General features: G+C 37.2%; 1 protein-coding gene and 1 long non-coding RNA gene across 6 annotated transcripts in view; both read right to left on the bottom strand.

Annotated features, from left to right (window-relative positions):
- Positions 1–19,252, bottom strand: part of LOC107999813 (puratrophin-1) — a 323,391-nt gene that overhangs the window by 75,968 nt on the left and 228,171 nt on the right. The window lies entirely within an intron of this gene.
- LOC133666028 (uncharacterized) lies at positions 5–10,577 on the bottom strand. The gene is made up of 2 exons (XR_009829546.1): positions 8,539–10,577; positions 5–7,983 (listed from the first exon to the last, which is right to left on the bottom strand). It is a non-coding gene; the product is annotated as an uncharacterized LOC133666028 (long non-coding RNA).

The raw sequence follows: 19,252 nt of genomic DNA, 5'->3' as shown, positions 1-19,252 counted from the left end.
ATCATTTTATTCGTCATCAATTTATTGGAAATATTCTATGATACATATTTAGATACATCTTCTTTCACTTCTCGAGTCAAAACAAATTTATCACAGAGGTAAGATAAGAGACTCAAACCACAATTTATAATAAAATGTTTCTTAATAATGGCCTTCCCTTTTTCGGGTTACTTTATTTCAAACTCTCATTACCTCGCCATGAACCTTGTTGCCAAGGCTCACTGAGTTACGTCAGGCTCGAACGTTCGGATATGCTTCACCGTTAGGTGATCATCATAAACTCAACTCGACTCTAGCCCTTTTAATGTGCAATCACACTCGAGTTAAAAGTTTCATTTCTCGAAAAATTATAAAATTCCTCTCCTTGACACTCGAATTTCTCGATCAAAATCGCAAACACTTTCTCGTTCCCTGTTTCGCTATGGATTACGAAATAATAATCCAATATCCAGCAGGTACAGGATCGGTTGGAATCAAGTCAAACTGCGGGGGAGTATTTTGGTTACGCGTCTACTTTGCATACAATGGTCCATAATTCTCTCTCTCTCTCTCGTCTATGAATTCTAATAAATAATCAAATCTCGCGGAGAGGCCAAGATTTATCTTCCTCGACAAAGTTCCGTAGTTGAAAATCCTGTGACAGGCTGCTGCAAATTTTTTTTACTATTGGACGATTTTTATCGGTTTGGTGGTTCGAATGCCGGGTTACGTACGAATATTCTAACCGATCAGATCGATCGATAACGATCGACCGACCTGTATATATATATATATATATCGTCAACGTGCTATTACAATCATGGTCGTCCGGCTTATTTGTATCCGCACAACCGCCAATTTATTTATATCGATCCATCAGGGAGCGAAATCCCCACGCGTAATTGCCTTTCTACGTCCTACTCGATCACCATCCTCTGTTGTTAAATAATATGCTCGCATCTTTTTTCTTCTTCTATCCATAAATACGAATACGTTTGATTTATCTCAAAAATCAATATATCCGTTTATTCTTGTCATCGTAGGATTTTAAATTTTAATTCGACATTCTTATAATTTTATTATAACGGAGAATTAGCGAAATCGAAAGTCGAATGTGAGAAACTTTAAACATTGACGTGTAATGTTTGTATATAGCTTTTATATTTTTTAAATTCTATGTAATGCTCGTAGATTAAAAGAGTTAATATATTCGCAAAATATTTTTTTAAAGGTTCCAAAGTCCGAAACAAAAATTGATATAAAAATTAAGGCATATTTGCAATTTAAATAGTAAATATAAGCAATTTAAATTAGCGTATTATATATATATATTGCGTATATAAAGTAAGATAAAGATTCTATTTTTATGGCGCTTCAAAAATATTCTATGAATATATTAACATATATAATATACATTCCGTTGCATAAGCTAATTATACACACATAAAGTTAATTATATCTTTGTAGAATCGATTCTAGACGCAAAAAACAAACACACAAAAATACAATAATAACTAAATTTGAATTATAAGTAATTTAATCCGAATAAATTTTTAATTACCCTCTTGTCTTTTCCAACTTTCAGCCTCTGAATACGACGTTACGTATCATATCGAGTAGAGAGAAAGAGAGAGAGAGAGAGATAGGTTACACAAGCAATTAATATTCCGTGGAATCTGATTGCAAACGGCGGTCTGATTGGCCGTGCCATCCGAGCCATATCGCGATTAAGCAAAACGAAAGCGATCCGAAGGAAGAAGAAGAAGATGGAACGAGATGGCGGCGCGCCAGGTAATGAGGATACAATTTACTCCTAATAAGAAGATACGCGTCATATTTTACGAGCGCGCCAGTCGCTTCCGCGCCGTGTACTCGCGAGCCGGTCCATTAACAGGCGCGAATGTCTTAACGAGAGATATTCGCCTCTCCGCCAACCCTCTCGGCGTGGATGAGATACACAGCACCCTGTGATTGTAAATCCTCGCATAAAAGTAACGAGTCCTCGGTCGATTGTCGCGCACGTCGATGTGGCATCTTTCTCGAGATACCATCGGTTTTAACTAAGGTAGGGGATGGTTAGATGATTTACAAATTCAAGCTTCTTAAAATGCCTCATTCTTTGACACAATATTAATGAAAAAGAAAAATTAATGATCCGAGTATTTCATCTAATAAAGTAAACCGGTTTGTTGTTCCCCCTTATCGCATGCTTTATATATTTCCCAATTAAGTCCCTTTTTCCTTTCTCAGTGTCGCGAACATACGAGCAAGCAACCGCCATTACCGTCACGAATCGTCGACCTAAATCATACCCATTCTCGACCAACGATAATCGTCTGAAACCAAAAAGATAGGTCACGGTTAAGAGTGCACCTCCCCAGACAGAATTTACATGGACTATAAGCGGAGACGCAAGGAAATTGCAACCGAATCAATTTGATCGCGAGTCTATTTCGACTCTAATCGCGGTGCCCTTCTCTAATGACACGGTGAGCAGCAACAGCGGCGTTGCCCGTGTGTAAGTCCGAGGCGTTGCACACGGCTCTTGCCTACCGTATGTCGGGTAAGGTGATTCAAAGTGAGGAGAGGTTGCTTTCAGTGAAGTAGACACGGCAACTGATTACGCAGTTTCGAGGAAGAGAGGCCGACCTGGTGTGTATCGTGTATATGGAAGGAAGGGTTCTCCGTTGGGACCTCGAGATTATAGTTATTACTGTAATAAAGATACACGGTTTGTTTGCTCTCGAAGGAAAAGGGGGGCTTCTTCTTCTTCTTCTTCTTCTTCTTCTTCTTCCTCTTCTTTTTCTTCTTTCCCTCGTTGCCAACTGCTCGCCGTAGGAATGCCGCGATTCATTCGGTCGGCTCGCGGGAATATAAGCGTCCCCGACGTGTAATAAAATGTTTACATTGGCTAAACGGTTCCTCCATTCTCTACCGAGACTTTTTTCTGTTTCCTTACCATCTACTATCCCACTATTTACCGGCCCCTCTACATCTTTATTTGCCTTTCTTGCCGACGAGGACGGATGCTTCTAAACAATGACACAGATTTTAGGCTTTGGAAAAGGTAACTTGGAAACTTTTTATGCTTGCTCAAATGTGTTTCAGTAATGTTCCGGTTATACGATTGTACGGTACCGAGTAATGGTGGCAACGTTTCTCGGTAATAATTCATAAATAAACGTGAAACGAACATTTTTACAGAGGAACTATCTTCAGTTATGGTTTGTTACTTGACTTTTAAGATAATCCGTGTGCGTGTTTCTATGAAACAGATACGCGTGCTTTCTAACAACAGTTTGCTCTTCTACTCTCCGCCCAGAGGAAAGAGTGAAAAGTAAGAGCTCCGATTAGGAAAGAAAATTATTATATCGTTTAACTTGAAACCGATTACTGAACATAATTATTACATTCCGATATCGGTATTGATTATGACCATGAATTATCGTCAACGTGAAAACGTCGAGTTTTCCTCGAATCGAGTTAATCCGAATAAGTACTTATCTCGCGAGTAGACAAATTCGTAGCCTATATCCTACTGCAATTAAGGATATTAGAGAACTGATGTAATTAGTTGCAACTACCTGGGCTATCAAGTTGGCGAATTAATTGAATTTAATTTTATCGCGAAAGGATACGCTTAACAGGATTAGCTAATTAAAAAAGAATTTACAGGAAGCAACAAATTGCGCTAATTTCTCGTTCGCCGTTTAATTTAATCGCTCGTTATTCCGGCCTTTATGATAAATTAATTCTTCCAAATTCGCTCGTTGAATCAAATTTAGAATTAGAGGTGGAAGAGAGAGAGAGAGAGAGAGAGAGATATCATCGAGGCCAGAAACGTGACAGAAAAGGAGCAGAGGTGCAGAGATTGGCCATTTCTTTCGGGATGATCGTTGTCCTCTCGCGGACACGTAATTCTCCGTTGGCGTACACGGTTCTGCTTTTAGCACAGAGCCAGGTGAGAGTGCATTTTATGGACAATTAACGATCGTTCCCACGGGAACACTTTGTAGGGGATACTTGGTCTCGTCGATCCTGCGTCTCCGCTGATAAGCGGATCGAACGTGACCAATTAAAAGACGGCTTGTACGAGATCAGTTTTCGTTCGCCAAGAAAATTTCACTCTCGAAAACCGGGTGGTGACCTCTTCGCATCCCATTTGTCGCCTTGTTCCCAAAACGGAATCGTTAGATTAGAATTAATTGTTTGAAAGATGAATCCAATTTCATCATTCGAAAATACTTAAATTCTTAAATTTGTAATTAAAATTCGTCTTCGTGCAAAATAAATAACATGCATCGATAACATCGTATGACGTTCAAGTCTTTTCAAAGTATAAATTAATTTTTATCGACGAACGTCAGTAATTAACGTCACCGTGAAGAAAATATTTTTATAATTTATCATAACTTGTACTACAATATATATGGTTGATAATTAATAATAATGTTTTTTAATTTATATGTCCTACTATTTTGCACACTTATCGTGCATATTCGTTATTCTAAGAAATTAAAATTCTCCTCCAATTTCAAATTTTCCACGATGATTGAACAATTCATAAAAATCTGAAGAAGAAAAAAAAAATTCTTCCACGATTTCGCGTCAAAGCTCTCCAAATTTTCATGAATATACCAGGTTAAAGAACACGTTGTACAGCGAGATGGTTGTTTCACCATCCTCTGCCACCCCTGATAAGATAAACCTCGCGACGAGGCCATTTAACGTGACGGGATTCCCTCCCCCATGACTCGCTGCACGCTCAATTACACGAGAAGGAACGCGCGTTCACGCGCTAACCGTATTTCCTGTTTACGAAGGAAGGATCGCTGGAATCGCAACTCGTGGATGAAATTAGTCCAGACGCCATCGCGCGCGCCGCTAATTATCCGGCTATTCCACGAGAATTCACGGGGATTCCCACGAGGAACGAAGGCGGAGGAGACACACACGCGTGAGAAGCCTCTAAAACGCGCTTTAAATACTGGGGAAATATTGCGGAGAGGATTCGATGGATATGGAATAAACGAGAAAGCGCAGCGAATACGGTGTGATTTTATAAAACGTGGGTAAAATACGGGGTGTTGGTGTTGTTCATGGGCTACTTTTCGAGATGGTGTACGATATTTGTTGTAGAGATTGAAAATATAAATACGAATACAAAAGTATAAAGAAAATTGAAATTTGATCATTTGATATTTTTGTAAATTAACTTTTGCGTATATAAATATATATATATCTCATGAATATATTAATATATCGATATAAACGTGGTTTTGTTTATATTGCATTATTCGTTTCGTGTCAAATTTCTTTATTTTAATTTTAATTAGGAATCACTGTTGCGTAATAAGTTTGAATTTATGATTTAAGTTTCAGGATGATATGCGTTTAAAGATGCGTAAAAATCGCTTTGTATTCGTTTCAGGGAAATTTTTTGATGCAAGCAAATTCACAGTGGATTTGGATTTTGGATTTCTTTTGATCAAGTCGTGTATTAAAATGTAAATAAAATACTTGCTCTCGAGAATATTTCTCACAAATGGACATCGTGTTGCAAGTAACTTTCATTTTTAATGCAATGTTCATTAAAAAAAAAAAAAAAAAAGAAAAGTCTCGAGAATGATTCGGGACAATTTCACTCTCGAATGTATTCGCATCTTTACGATAAATATCGATAAATTGTTTTATGTAACGATAATAAATTCGTACTTATTTACTCGAGTGGTAAGGCAAACAAATGGTAGAATTTGTAAAATGATAAACACATCGTTGATATTATTGTTATCGTTAATAAATTATCCGAAGAAACGATTTTACTTGACGAGTTTGGTCGAATATTATTTTATACTCGAATGCCATATCCACAATTCTGCCACGTTTAGAATACTTAGCAAAATCTTGAAGATACGCGTAATATATGTACCATGACAAAATACTTTTTCTTTTCTTTGAAATCTTATAAATAAATATAAAGTTTTCTTACATAAAAATTTTGTCGACTGCTCAACTCGTATATAAACTTTAATGAAATATTCCACAATATACATATATATTAGTTCCTTATCCTCTTCCATTATTTCTTCTATTTAATTCTGTTTAATTCTCATAATTTCATTTACAATTAGAGAAACACACATACACGTACGATACGTACAAAACAAAATACTCTCTCTTTCTTAAACCATAAAAATATTGTCATGTTTAATTTGCATGGTAAATTTTAACGATACATCCTATAACATACATATACATCTATTATTTCTTTATCCATACCCATCTACCTCTTCCGTTTAATTGTCAATTTCACTCACAATTAGAGAAATCGACGATTTTTCTCACGCTTCGAATCATTTCCCATTTCAAATCCCATCCTCGTTCTTTCCATCCAATCTCATTCACATTCCGTCCAACCATTACGCACGTCGATCACCCCGATCATTTCTCTTCTTCGGGGACACCTGATGGTCCATCAGCCAAAAAATCGAGCAAAACAAGCCAAATCCTCGCGAAGGCGAGCACGTGGTCGTGGGAACGGATACGATCGTCCCGGGGAACGGAATTTCCGGTCCTCTGGTTCGTAGAATCGAACACCTTCGCGCGTCATTTCGTCGCCATTGAATTATGGCCGCAATATATTGCCGCGTAATATATTGCGAAAATCAACCAGCGCCTGACAACCAGTTGCCTAGACAAAGCCGCCATTGGAGAAACGTAAATCACATTAAGAATCCAGTGACCTCTTGGACCATCTCTTCGGGGTCGTGCTTATTTTCATTTTTCTTATTCTTTTCTCGTCTTTCTCTTTTACTTTTAGCGGATACTCTGTGTCTTTAAAGCATCGGATAGATTGCACTCGACGCTTTCGTGAAAATTTATTTCATTCAATCATCGTGTAACGTTTATACTCGATATACGTTAATGCAAAATTATTAAATTCGATCGAATCGAGTCTGTTTGAACGCTATATAACGAGAGAACTTGGGTTCGATTTCCATGGAAGAAATCAGGACAGGACATCGCCCTTCGCGCTTTTTCACTTTACTTTCGTTGAAGTTCAGAAAGAGGATACTGGGTTACATTGAATAGATTAAGAGCTTGTTTTGCCTGGAGAATGCTCGAACGTTTGATGTTGTAGGGTTTATAAGTAGCCAGGACTGGTTGAGAAGCTTGCAAGTGTAGGGGATAGTAGACAAGGTATAATTAAGTGGTATTGAAACGTCGATTCCGAGACAGGTGTTTAGGATAGGACAAGATGCTCGAGTGGAAAAGTAGGAGGCTCGCGTCATTCGACGTTTATTGTAGATACTCCATTTCATCTGTACGCGCTTTATGAATATGTATCAGCGTTACTCTTGCATGTACAAATGCACGATATTAACAGCACGAGCTTTACATGCTCCACAACTTATTCAATTTTTCCTCTTGTCTTCACGCCTCTACGATCGATTACCATTAAGGATTCCTTCAATCCTCAAAAAAAGAAAAAATATCCTCTCACCAACGGAATCACCAGTTCTCCTCTTCTCTCGATCCGGAAATCGTGGCGCCCCGGAAAGTAAGCTTGGACATCCTGCCGCTCCTTCGCGCAATCGCACTCGAAAAAATATCCACACAAGTCACATTCGACTCACAAGTTCACCATGGATCCAGAAATCGGTGGATCGAACGGCCACGAAGAGTTGTCCGGCATTGCCACGACGCGCGCTCGTTTTCGAGGGGTTCGCACAAGAGAGAGAGAGCGGAGGGCCCGGGACGATCGGATGCTGCCGGCAGAGAAAGAGTCACTGGTCCCGGGTCCGATCGCGCGTCAACACGTAGCTACGTCGCGGCAAGCCGCGCGCCCCTCCTTTGCCCATCATACTTGCGCCACATTGCCCACACCTTCCGAAACGATCGATTTTAATGAGCGGCGGAACAACCGATTCTCGATTCGAGTCTATTCGCGAATTTTCTCGGCAGTATTGGACAGATTATTCGTCTTCGTTTTCTCTTGACGCGCTGTTTACGAAATGATATTATTATTACACGATTGACATTTTGGCGGGAAATTTGTTTTTAACGATTTGGAAGAATATATAATTAAATTGCATGTTTTTATTCCATCGATAATATATACCACGTGCGTGTTTCAATGACGCGATATGGTAAAACTGAGTGACGATTACATAACGAGAAGGAATAACGATTTGAAAATTTTTTGATTGATATTTGAATATATATATATATATGTATAAAATAAATTAATAAAAATTCATTTCAATAACAAGACGCGTAATTTAAATGCGTCGTTTATCCCAAATTTTAAATTAATTTTATTCTTTAATAAAATGTAAATATATATTATAAAATAAACTACGATATTCCACGAATAAAAATATACAAGATCAAAAGCAATTAACGCATTAATTAAAAAACATTTTCGAGAATCTACTTCTATATCGAAGATCTCAGACGATCGTCCCGCATTTCATCGCGAATATAATTTTGAATTTTTTCATAATTGCTTCGATACAGCTCGCAAGAATTTCAACATCACTCTGATATGTTAATTACCTTCCGTGTAATTACAGCTCCAAGCAACAGAGAATCGCGTCGGCGAGGAAACTTTGAGCCATACTGCCGGCGTGCTGGTTCGGTGACAGATTTCGACTCGGGGTCTACACTCTTTTCTTGTACGATAATTATTTATTGACAAATGAGATAATTATAATTTGAATTGCAAAATATTCACGGTTACCTCGTTTTGTTTTTTCAAACTTGTTGTTAAACGCGATAATTACCGCATTAATAATTTATTCTCGCGAAATTTATTCATTTAAATTTAACCACCTTGTGGAATATTTACGATAGATTAATCGACACGTAAAAAAATCCATTTGGAAATCTCTTTGCTCTTGTTTCGTTCTAACTAATTAACAATTTATTCTTTCGTCTCGTTCGATTATTTAGTTTTATAATATTAGAGTTTTCGAATATTTTTCGATATTAATTTATCGATACTTATGAGCGAGATTAATTATACGGATTATTATTATACAAGATGCACTTTGCTTCACTGGTATTATTTCATTCCAACGTTGATGAAGGCTCGACACAGATATTCTGCGACTTCAGGGTCGAAGTCTAATTAAGTGTAAATACGTAGAGCAACCAGCATCAGCCATAGTTGGTAAACACAATAAGTATTTGAATATGTAAAGTATCCGGATTTAAATAAAAATATATTCGATGGGAATAAAAGAAGAAAATAGATGCAACATAAACAATGTAGGAACCAAGATTAAATTGCTTTAAAAAAAAATAAAGCGAATAACATCTCATTTAACGAAGTGAACGGAATCGAAACGAGAGTTGGAAAAAGCTGGGACCCGATCGGAGGCGTTCGATAACGATCAATGAGGTATAATTATTTCCAGAATAGAGCGAAAACGTGAAGAAATAAACGAGCGAAGAGGTGTATCCCGGATTCTTGGATTAGAAGTTTTCGACGATGCGCCTACGTTCGTGGAGGTAGAGCCGTGTCTGCACGGCCACGACTTGCATATTTAATGACACGACTGACTCCTAAGCTATTTCCTGTAATAAGGATCCTCGTCCATCCGGCTGTTCACGATCAAGCAGGGAATCCACGAAGTATAATTCACCGAACCGAATAATATTCGAGTCGTAGCGTCTTTTATAACGTGTTAATTGTTCGAGGATTCGAGCTGTTAATCTTCGTCGTGATGATACGAATTTTTAATCATTGATTTTTAAGAATACGCTATTCAATTGATTTGGTCTTAGGTGGTCGTGTAATAAATTGATTTATGCGATGGAATTTATGCATAATTGATATTTGTGTAAGATAATGAAGATATTAGTATAATATGTAATTAATTTTTTAATGTGTCGATTTGATGTATACATATCTTTATTTGATAAAATTTAATTAATTTTATTAAAATATATTTTTAAGAATTAATTAGGGAAAACGGAAAATCTGAAAATCGTTATGTAATAATTATAATTCGAATTAAAAATTATACATACAACTGTACTAGTACAGTTTTATTTATGAGTTGTTTTAACAATCGATTCATTTCCCTGAGTTAAGAAAACTTTTAGGCTCGAAGTAGCGTAGATTGTATCTAATATTCTTCAAAATACTCTTTTTTCGATTTAACGTACATCATTAAATTGCTTCAGCATTGAATGCTGAATTGGAATGTTCTCTATCTTCCAATTTAAATTCCTCGATATATTCTTGTACAATGTAATTAAGTGATTTTAATAATTCTAATAGACTACTCTACTCGAAATCTTTTCTGATTCATCTTATGAACAATGATATACAAATAAAATATAATCATTATATAACGTTATAAATTTGAAATTTGTTTGATATTAAAAAGTTCTTTCGTGCATTATCAATATTTACAAGAATTCTTTGAGACAGAGCATAGAAGAGATAGAAATGATCAAAGTATTCTTATGTTTAAAGAAAAAATCGTATTATCGATTCTACTAAAATTTAATCTTACACTTATGAATGCGCCAATTTATTAATATTTCAAAACGAGTATACAAAATAACGTTTAAAATTATTCTTTCCAACTTGAGTGCTTACTCGATGCGACACTCGGTCAGAACTCGAGGAACGTGTCGTGACAAATTTTTCGCGCGACTCTCGTTGTCGATTCGACCGAGGAATCTCGCGGCAAATTCCGCCGATGCTAATCACGACAGATCCCTCTCTCTGCTCACGGCTCGGTCGGCTCCCTCCCCATCTTTCGTTCGTTCCTTATCTACCAGGCATCTAGCGTGTTATAGACGAAACACAGTGTGTACACTCAAGGCGACTCTCTCGATCCCTCGATCTGCGAGATAATTCGCGGTTACGTGTCTCCGCGCGACACACTTATTCAATTAAATCGACCAAGATACACATTGAATATATATATATACACGTACATGATCGAGCGTTAACCTACATCGATGGCCACCGATTAATTGCATTCTAATAAACGGCTCGGATAGATACGCAGCGATATTTATGGCTCGCGTGACCGGTGAATTGTTAATCGAATATCTCATTCTCTGATCGCTAGATAATTGAGAATACAGATAGAGACTTGTGATATAAAATATTGATACGGTTTTTAGTTTAGGACGAGTCGGAGATAATTTTAGAGAGATCTTTCGCCTTTTTTCGATGAGAAGAAAGTTTTTGATCGTTGTTTAAAATAGAATGATTCTTTCTTTTTAAATTAGATTGGAATAAGATTTGTATTCGAGTCTGTTGAAAAATGAGGAATCGAAGAATAATGTTTTTAGATTTAGTCAGTTTTGTATATGAAAGTTTCAATGAAAGCAGAATACTTTTTTATTGAAAGTTGTGTTTCTATATTGGAATCAATATAAATTTTGTTAAAAAGGTATTTATATATTTCATGTAATTACAGAAACAAAAAGAATCTGAGACGTGTCAATTTGATTGTTCTAGTATTAATTTGTAGTTTACGTTTGAAAAATATCGTAGAAAATATTTTAAGATCGGATTTTTTATCTGGAATAGAAAAATCAGATATTTGAATCGTGAGAAAAATACAGCACAAAGGCCAGTAATTAGTATTTCAATGATAATGATGATAACTCAAAAGTAAATACGCAATATAATTAATAACTATAAAAAATTATAAAATATCAAATTACTTATACATGTTTATATATAAATTGAATTATAAAGTACAAATAAAAAACATCTACAGGTTTCACGTTTCACAATAATTTCAGTGATACAAGTTACAAATCCTATCCTCTTTTATAGTGGCCAAGGATCCTGTTTCCTAAATGACTTTGCCACGAAAGTGTTTAAGGAACCTGCTGGGTAACCCAACTGACGAATCACCAAACCCCTTTTCCTTTATTTTCTTCCTACATCGTTCGAGTCTTCCCTCGGTAATCAAGATATCCCAAAGGAATTTTCCTTCCCACGTAAATCCATAATATCGGAGACGAAACGCACGATTATCTCCAGATCTCCACGAAAGTTTGTCCAACCGATGCTTTAAGACGCAAAGATCACATAAATATTGTACCAACGATGATTACGAAATTAATACGAATGCTGTATCTTTAATTTCGTTCGTTTCTTCAGTTTTATATTTTATTCAACACAGAATAAAACGTTTCACTTGCTATTACATATTTTATCTTTTTCAAAATGTAAATGACAAATTCAATTTGTTCGAATTGTACAACTTTTTCTGCAGAATTATACTTCTTCTCAATATCAATGTCGTTATTCAATAGTAGAAATAATTTTGTTAAAATATAAAAATCTCATCATCATTCAATAAGATATATATTCTTTTTCAACACAGAATAAAACGTTTCACTTGCTATTACATATTTTATCTTTTTCAAAATGTAAACTTCGACAAATTCAATTTGTTCGAATTGTATCACTTTTTCTGCAGAATTATACTTCTTCTCAATATCAATGTCGTTATTCGATAGTAGAAATAATTTTGTTAAAATAAAAAATTCTGAAAATAAAATTAAATCAATTACTTGTTACCCTTCTCGTTGCCCTTCAAGTACTCACGTGTTCCTCGAGAATGACGATACACGGTCAAAAGGAGCAGAAGAGGTCGAACTCGAGGAACGCTGCACCAGCCTCTGTGCACATGCCACGCACGCATACGACAATGTTCACGAGATACGCACAGGGCGATCGCAATTAGCATACCAGAGCGTTCCGGGAACCAGTCGGCCGTTCCGCGCGCTTCTCCGGAACGCCGATTGAACCTGGTGACTCACTCTGGTCGATACTGGATCTGGATGCAAGGGGAAATGGCTGTGTAAGCGTGTAATTGGCCACGATATGAGGAGAGGATGACGACCAATATTTATTTATTCGAGAACGAGCTCCTTTGTGTCTCGATCTATTTTTCTCTTTTCTTATCGAACGGTTCGATCGGGTGATACGATTGAGAGAAAAACATGTGGAAGTACGAGATGGAGTTTGTTCGTTGAGAAAAATTTTAAAAAAAGTATATCATCTCTCGTTTTATACGCTTTTTCTTTATGCACGTTTCTTATACGAACTATTGCGCAAAAATAGGATTTTATTAGATATAAAATTATCAGAGCAGAAGAAAATATTTCCAATTCAACACCAAATCTAATTAATCCAATTAACAACGAAAAACAAAGCTATCGAAGGAAAAAATAAGATTCGGGATTCGTAAATATCAAGAAGATCCAATGCAAATAGATAAGGAGTGGATACTTTTAGCAAAAAGAAAAGTAGAAAAATTCATCCAATCTTGGAAGAAAGTCGTAACTCTCGACGCACGATAGAGAATCTTACGGTTAGATCGCGAGGGTGTCGCAAACGCGTGAAACTCGAGCGACAAAGTATACTCCCTCTCGTGTCCCTGGGTGCCAGAGGTTACAGCACGGTAATAAAAGTCACGCCGCCTGTAGTCGTTGAGCGTGAACAAGAGGAACGGAGAACGTGGCGGACGTGGTTTCGTAATAGGCACGAAGGTGGGACAGAGGGACAGAGACGCTTGTATAATTTATGCGAGAGGCTTAAAGAGTCGTTGCAAAATCGGCTGCAGCCAACGTGATTCGAACGAGCTTATCGTCGTCGCGAGCCTGGACAAAGGATCGATCGTGGACCGGACTCCCGCCGATCGATCGTCACGTAGCCTCGATAACGCCCCCCGAGATCGACGAGGATCCGATTTTCAGAGAAAGTTACAGCGAGTAATTTGCAATGCCGAGAGGCTTCAGTTAGATCAGCGTCTGCTTGATTTCGAATAGTTGACGTATCGTGCATCGTAATTTGTGGAATACGGTTTCATTTTTTCGGTCGTTTAAAAGAGTTGGAAAATCATTTTGTAGAATATCAGGATTAGCAATAAAAATCGAATCATCGTGGCTTAGAACGAACAATTAAATATGCAAAATAAATAAACAATTTAACCGGTTTTATCCTTGAAACGTTACATCTGAAAATTCTATTAATTCGAATCTTTGTATCATCGAAAATTGTTAAATTCTCCCCGATAAATTTATACCTCGTAAGAAAGAGATATTAAACAAGAGGCACGTCTCTCTCTCTCTACGTAAAATAATACATCATAAAATAGCGCTTCTTAAAATAGAATCTTCAATTAGAATTTTCATTTGAAACACTTTTTCGAATAAGGAATAGTTCAGAAGATAATTACATCCATACCATATTCACTCTGTATATGATTTATCTAAACGGAGATTGAAACGTTGATAGCAGAAGGTTGATATTTAACTCGTTATCTCGAGACTTGTTTAATGACTTGTTCAACAACTACGATAGAGTTGTCTAATTGTTTGGATGGCGAGACAGACGGAAATATGGCTCTGTATGTACCATTTATCACGTTTGGACTGTAATTCGTATACCCCGAACGTGACTTCGTTCGAATTGTAAGCTAAGGAGATAAATATTCGGAGAATCGAGAAGAATAAATCGAAATTTATTGATACGTTATTTTAATCCTCGTTATGGAACCTCTCAAATCATAGACGTAAATGGAAAAGAAAACAGCTTCTGTTCAATTGAAGCGAAAGTTCAAGCCGTAAAATCTATTAATCAAAGTTCACGAAACCGCTATAACGTATGCTTTCTCAGTTACAATGTTCTCTTGTATAATATTCAAATAACTTGCAATTTCTTCTTCCTCTTATTCATGACTAAGAAAAACGAAAAAAAAAAAACAAATACGATTTTATCACTTCTCCTTAATTTTTTCCTAGATTTTTACAACAAACAATAGTATATTCTTAAATGCGAAAGAATCATTTCATAATTGATAACTAAGAAAGATTTGATACGTTGAGAACTACTGGTCCATAGGGTGGAAGAGAAGACAATTCAATTCGGATGATTTCATCGAAATCTATCCCCTTCCGATCGAATTAAGGGTATCGAGATCGATTTCGTCGAAAGTTAATGGAGCATCGATATACGTATGGATTTCAGATGATTTCCGGGTCAGAAACCACTAATATATATCCGTAACCGAGAAGAAGAAAGAAGATGATTGACATATTCGGTCCTATAATAACCACGATCTTGCTTTCACGAAATTCTAGGAAAAACCGCATGAACGCCTTTCTGATTGGAATTCATTTTCAGATCGAGCATCCCTTTTCTCTTATCGCCCTATGATCCAGTTTTTCCCCCGTTTCATTCGTAACAAACATGTTGTTGTAACAACAAAAAAAAAATATTATTCAGTTTTTATAATACTTGATTATTCGAAGTTTAATGACTTTATATCTTTGTATTATATTTATACACGTAATTGGAGAAATCAATTATGTCACAGATACGAAAAAAAAAGAAAGAATTAATTTATTAATTAATCATTCAGCTGCGACATTGTTTCCACAATGCAATATTTTATAATACGTTTCAAAGAAAAAACACGAAAATTTAAATACCCTCTAAACGTGAAAAATAAGAAGCATTCGAGTCATTGATCGTCGATTCGTCTCAGTCTGTTGTCGGTTGGTATTCGGGCTGCAGGGAATTTGAATACGAGAGCAGGGCAGCTCGTAGAAGGCGGCAGGCTGGCTGTTTCGTCGTTTTCTCCCGTGGCATGGTTGGAACAGGTTGCCCGATACACGACACCTGCTCCCAGACCTGAAAATTCTTTCGTTCGGGGACCAAGCCCGCTTATCGAGTTTGCTCATCTCCAATCAAGCCTGGCTGAATAATCTCGCCGATATTTCGCTGGCATTAAGCCGCCATTCCAACGCCGCGATCCACCTTGCTCCCCCTGCATATTTTACCGGCACGCGGCCGAAATATGTGAGAATTAAAAACGAAAAAGTGGACCGATGGCGCATTCCCTCGAATTTTTATCCTAAAAATGCTCTAAAATTCGATTATATAGTCTTTTTTAACATCGTTTGAAAACAATTTAAATATCCTTATAATAGAATTTTTTTTCTTGACATATTTTAACATATTCGTATGATTCGTATATATTTCGAAGAATATAGGTTGAAGATCGTTGAAAACATCGAAGAAAAATTGAAAAAAAAATGATAATAATTTCAAAAAATCTAAAGATTGATATGCTAGGCGAGAGAAGTCAGAAATTCGAGTGGTATGTATTTGATGCAATCACGTTTAATCAAAAACAGGTGGAAGATTTCTTCCATGTTTAAAAATGATTAGTGCAATTTAGTGACTTTACAATAATAAACAATAAATTTTTTGACTATCGAGGAAATTACGATCGTTTTGAAAAGAATTCAATTTCAATTTCGAGATATCACTCGACCAAGCTTTCCACGTACGTTTCTTTTTCACAGCGATAGAAACTCGGGAAAAATAATAAAATTCCCTCAAATGGTAGAATCGCCGCGTCGAAAGGAGAACCCTTCTTCTCCAAATCTTTGTATCGAGTTCTCACAGGAAACTGGGCGAGGCGCGGGTCGATCCGATACTTCATCCTTCGGGACACGTTTGAAAACCGATCTTATTCCCCCTGCCCTTCCATGGCCACGGTGAAGCGTTTTGCTCGGCGCGATATCAACCCGAGATTATATGTGTACACGGCGTGGCAAAGATTCTGTTAAGATACGAGAGGTTTCAGGCCGTGCATCATACAAATATTTACACGGCGTTGTACACGTGCGATAGAAGGTTGCCCGCGAGGTTACGCTCTCGAAGGCATTGGTAGCGAGCGTGATCCATGGATCGGGCATGCGCTCCATGCGGATTTCGCCCCCTTTTACCTCGAAAAGATCTATCTTTCGAACATCTTCGCTCCATTTTCTCGCTCTCTTCGCGCGCTTACACGCGGAGGATCCCCGAGAAAGACGTTCTCAGAGGTGCAACGCTATTCATCTATCCCGGATTTTTCCTTTTCAATTTTTCGCGTCCGATAGGGAACGGAATTCGTCTCTGGAGTCGCGTCGTTTCGCGCGATTTACGACGCTAAGGCTGGTTACGCGGCCTTAACCTTTCCCATATTTCGTACTTTACGATTTGCTACGGTTTTCGACCGTAGTTCATCTATCTACCGTTGGGGGCGGCGTTTAAACAACAGTGGCAACACTGTTCTCTGGCTTTCTTCGACCGTTTACTTCACGCATGAAATATACAAACAAGAGCATTCTTCACAATTTTTCGTTAATGAGAAATACGAAGATTCGATCGAGGATTTTATTGAAATATTTTATTAGAGAATCGTTGTTCGAAAACTATCGGACTCTACAAGCAAGGATTATGATTTTACAAGGCGACCGAATGGAAGTTAATCGAGCGCGCATCTCAATCCGTGTATGTTTCTGGCCGATAGGTGGCAGAGTTATCGGTTTTACGCCTAATTACCGACGAACCGTCGACGGATTACGTTATCTCTCCCCCTCCTCGTCCATTTTCTCTTTAAGCTCAACCTTTAACTCTTCCTCCGCTAGCCACTTTCCAACACGGGGAATCTCTCAATCTCTCCTAACGGTTGTGCGATTCTTCGTCCTCTCTCTGTCCGCCGATAATCTATAACCATAACTTCTTACGAGTAATAGTGTCTTCGTTTCGTTTCATCCATTTCCAGTTCCCACTCGAATACTTACACTCGATATTTCACGGTGGTTCGAAATAATTCAAAATATCACGATATCGTGTGTTTCTCGAATTATGCATGGGGCAACATCGAAACATTTCGTTTACGTCGTAAAGATTAATTTCTGCTCTTCTCGGATCAGCCTTCGATTCGTATTTTATCCTTCCATGCAAATCGTGCAAATTCAATTACGTTGAATAAATAAGAAGTTTGTGTACTTATTTTCTTCGTATTAAAACTCGGTAATGGAAAATTATTCATTTATTTATTCGGATGATAAATTAATTTCACGTGTAAAGATTAATACAAAGATATAGATAGAATTAAATCGTTAATTTAAAAGATTGGACTAAAAAATACGACTGAAAATACTTTTTATAAAAATCTTTCCAAAGAAAGATCCTTTCAGATAAACTTTCACGACACGCATAAGCGTTCGACTTTCAATTTATATTTTCTACATATTTTACAACATATATATTTTATTTGTAGACTCACCTCCCAAACTATTGTACGATGCATTCTGAAGATAAAAGTTCAAATCAATGGGGTATTCTATTGGACGTGGGAAGTCCGGGGCCAGATAATTAAATGCCTGCCGTGACGTTTATGCCATTCAATTAGCAATAATTGGCAAATTATACAACCCGTTCGCGACCTTACAATCTTTCCTCGAGGGCTTCGATCGTCCACGCAATAAACGGTCGGATCATAAACGGCCGTTTCTCCTTCGCGTGCGTCGGCCATTTGTTGTCATTATCCAGTCAGACTTGATTTCTCGAGTTTTCCTACGTTTGACGGATTTCGTAAATTTTCTTTCGTAAGCTAAAACGAAACTCGTCTTTTCGAAAATTTGACTAATTTCATTTTAAGATCTCTTAAAAGTGACTTTGAGGATTAAGATAAAAATATAAAAAGAATTTAGACAGATCGATGACAAATTTAAGACGATAATTCTCGATTTCCTTCCTTTCCATTGCTAATCCCATTAACCTTTTGTCTCGTTCTAATTGCGCAGACATTCGATACTCTCCACCGGTGGCTATCGGTGGCCACTCCGGAATATTGCCCGGCAACTCTTGGATTAATGGACGGCGCGCGCCAGTTATCCGACAGTCACGCGATTTCACCGTTTTCTAACCGCTACTCGCGACAGGGGTTGCTTTCGACCGAGTCCTCTTTTAATTAGAGACACAGAGCTGGAATCGATATTTTGATAATTGTTTATTAAAAACCGTTTCTTCGTAACAGTTTAAATGAGATCAGATTGGTTTATTGCGATAATTAAAATCGAGTGGTAAATATTTACCCAAATTTCTTAGACTCCGCAATTTTGTTAAATTAAAAACCGATAATTCGAAGAAATTTATCTCGAATCCCCAAAACCGTGATCAAGGTAATGAAATGCGAATATAAGAGAAGATTTCGAAAAATGGCAAACGAGCTTCCAACCGTTACGATTCAATTAAAACCAGCCCCAGCTGCTCTAATCAGGCGAAATTAATTGAATTAATTGCCCCCTAATTTCCACGAAATGTCACAAGGACCTATCTGGGATCTCGCCGATGATCTCGATCTCCGATCTTCACTGAAACCGACTTTAATTAAAAGTCGAAAAGAAAAAAAAAACAGCTAGGCGGGATATAATCGAG

This window comes from Apis cerana, linkage group LG1, assembly GCF_029169275.1.
Source record: "Apis cerana isolate GH-2021 linkage group LG1, AcerK_1.0, whole genome shotgun sequence".
NCBI lineage: Eukaryota > Metazoa > Arthropoda > Insecta > Hymenoptera > Apidae > Apis > Apis cerana.
The sequence above is the reverse complement of the archived record's forward strand: the minus strand, read 5'-3'. Positions and strand labels throughout refer to the sequence as shown.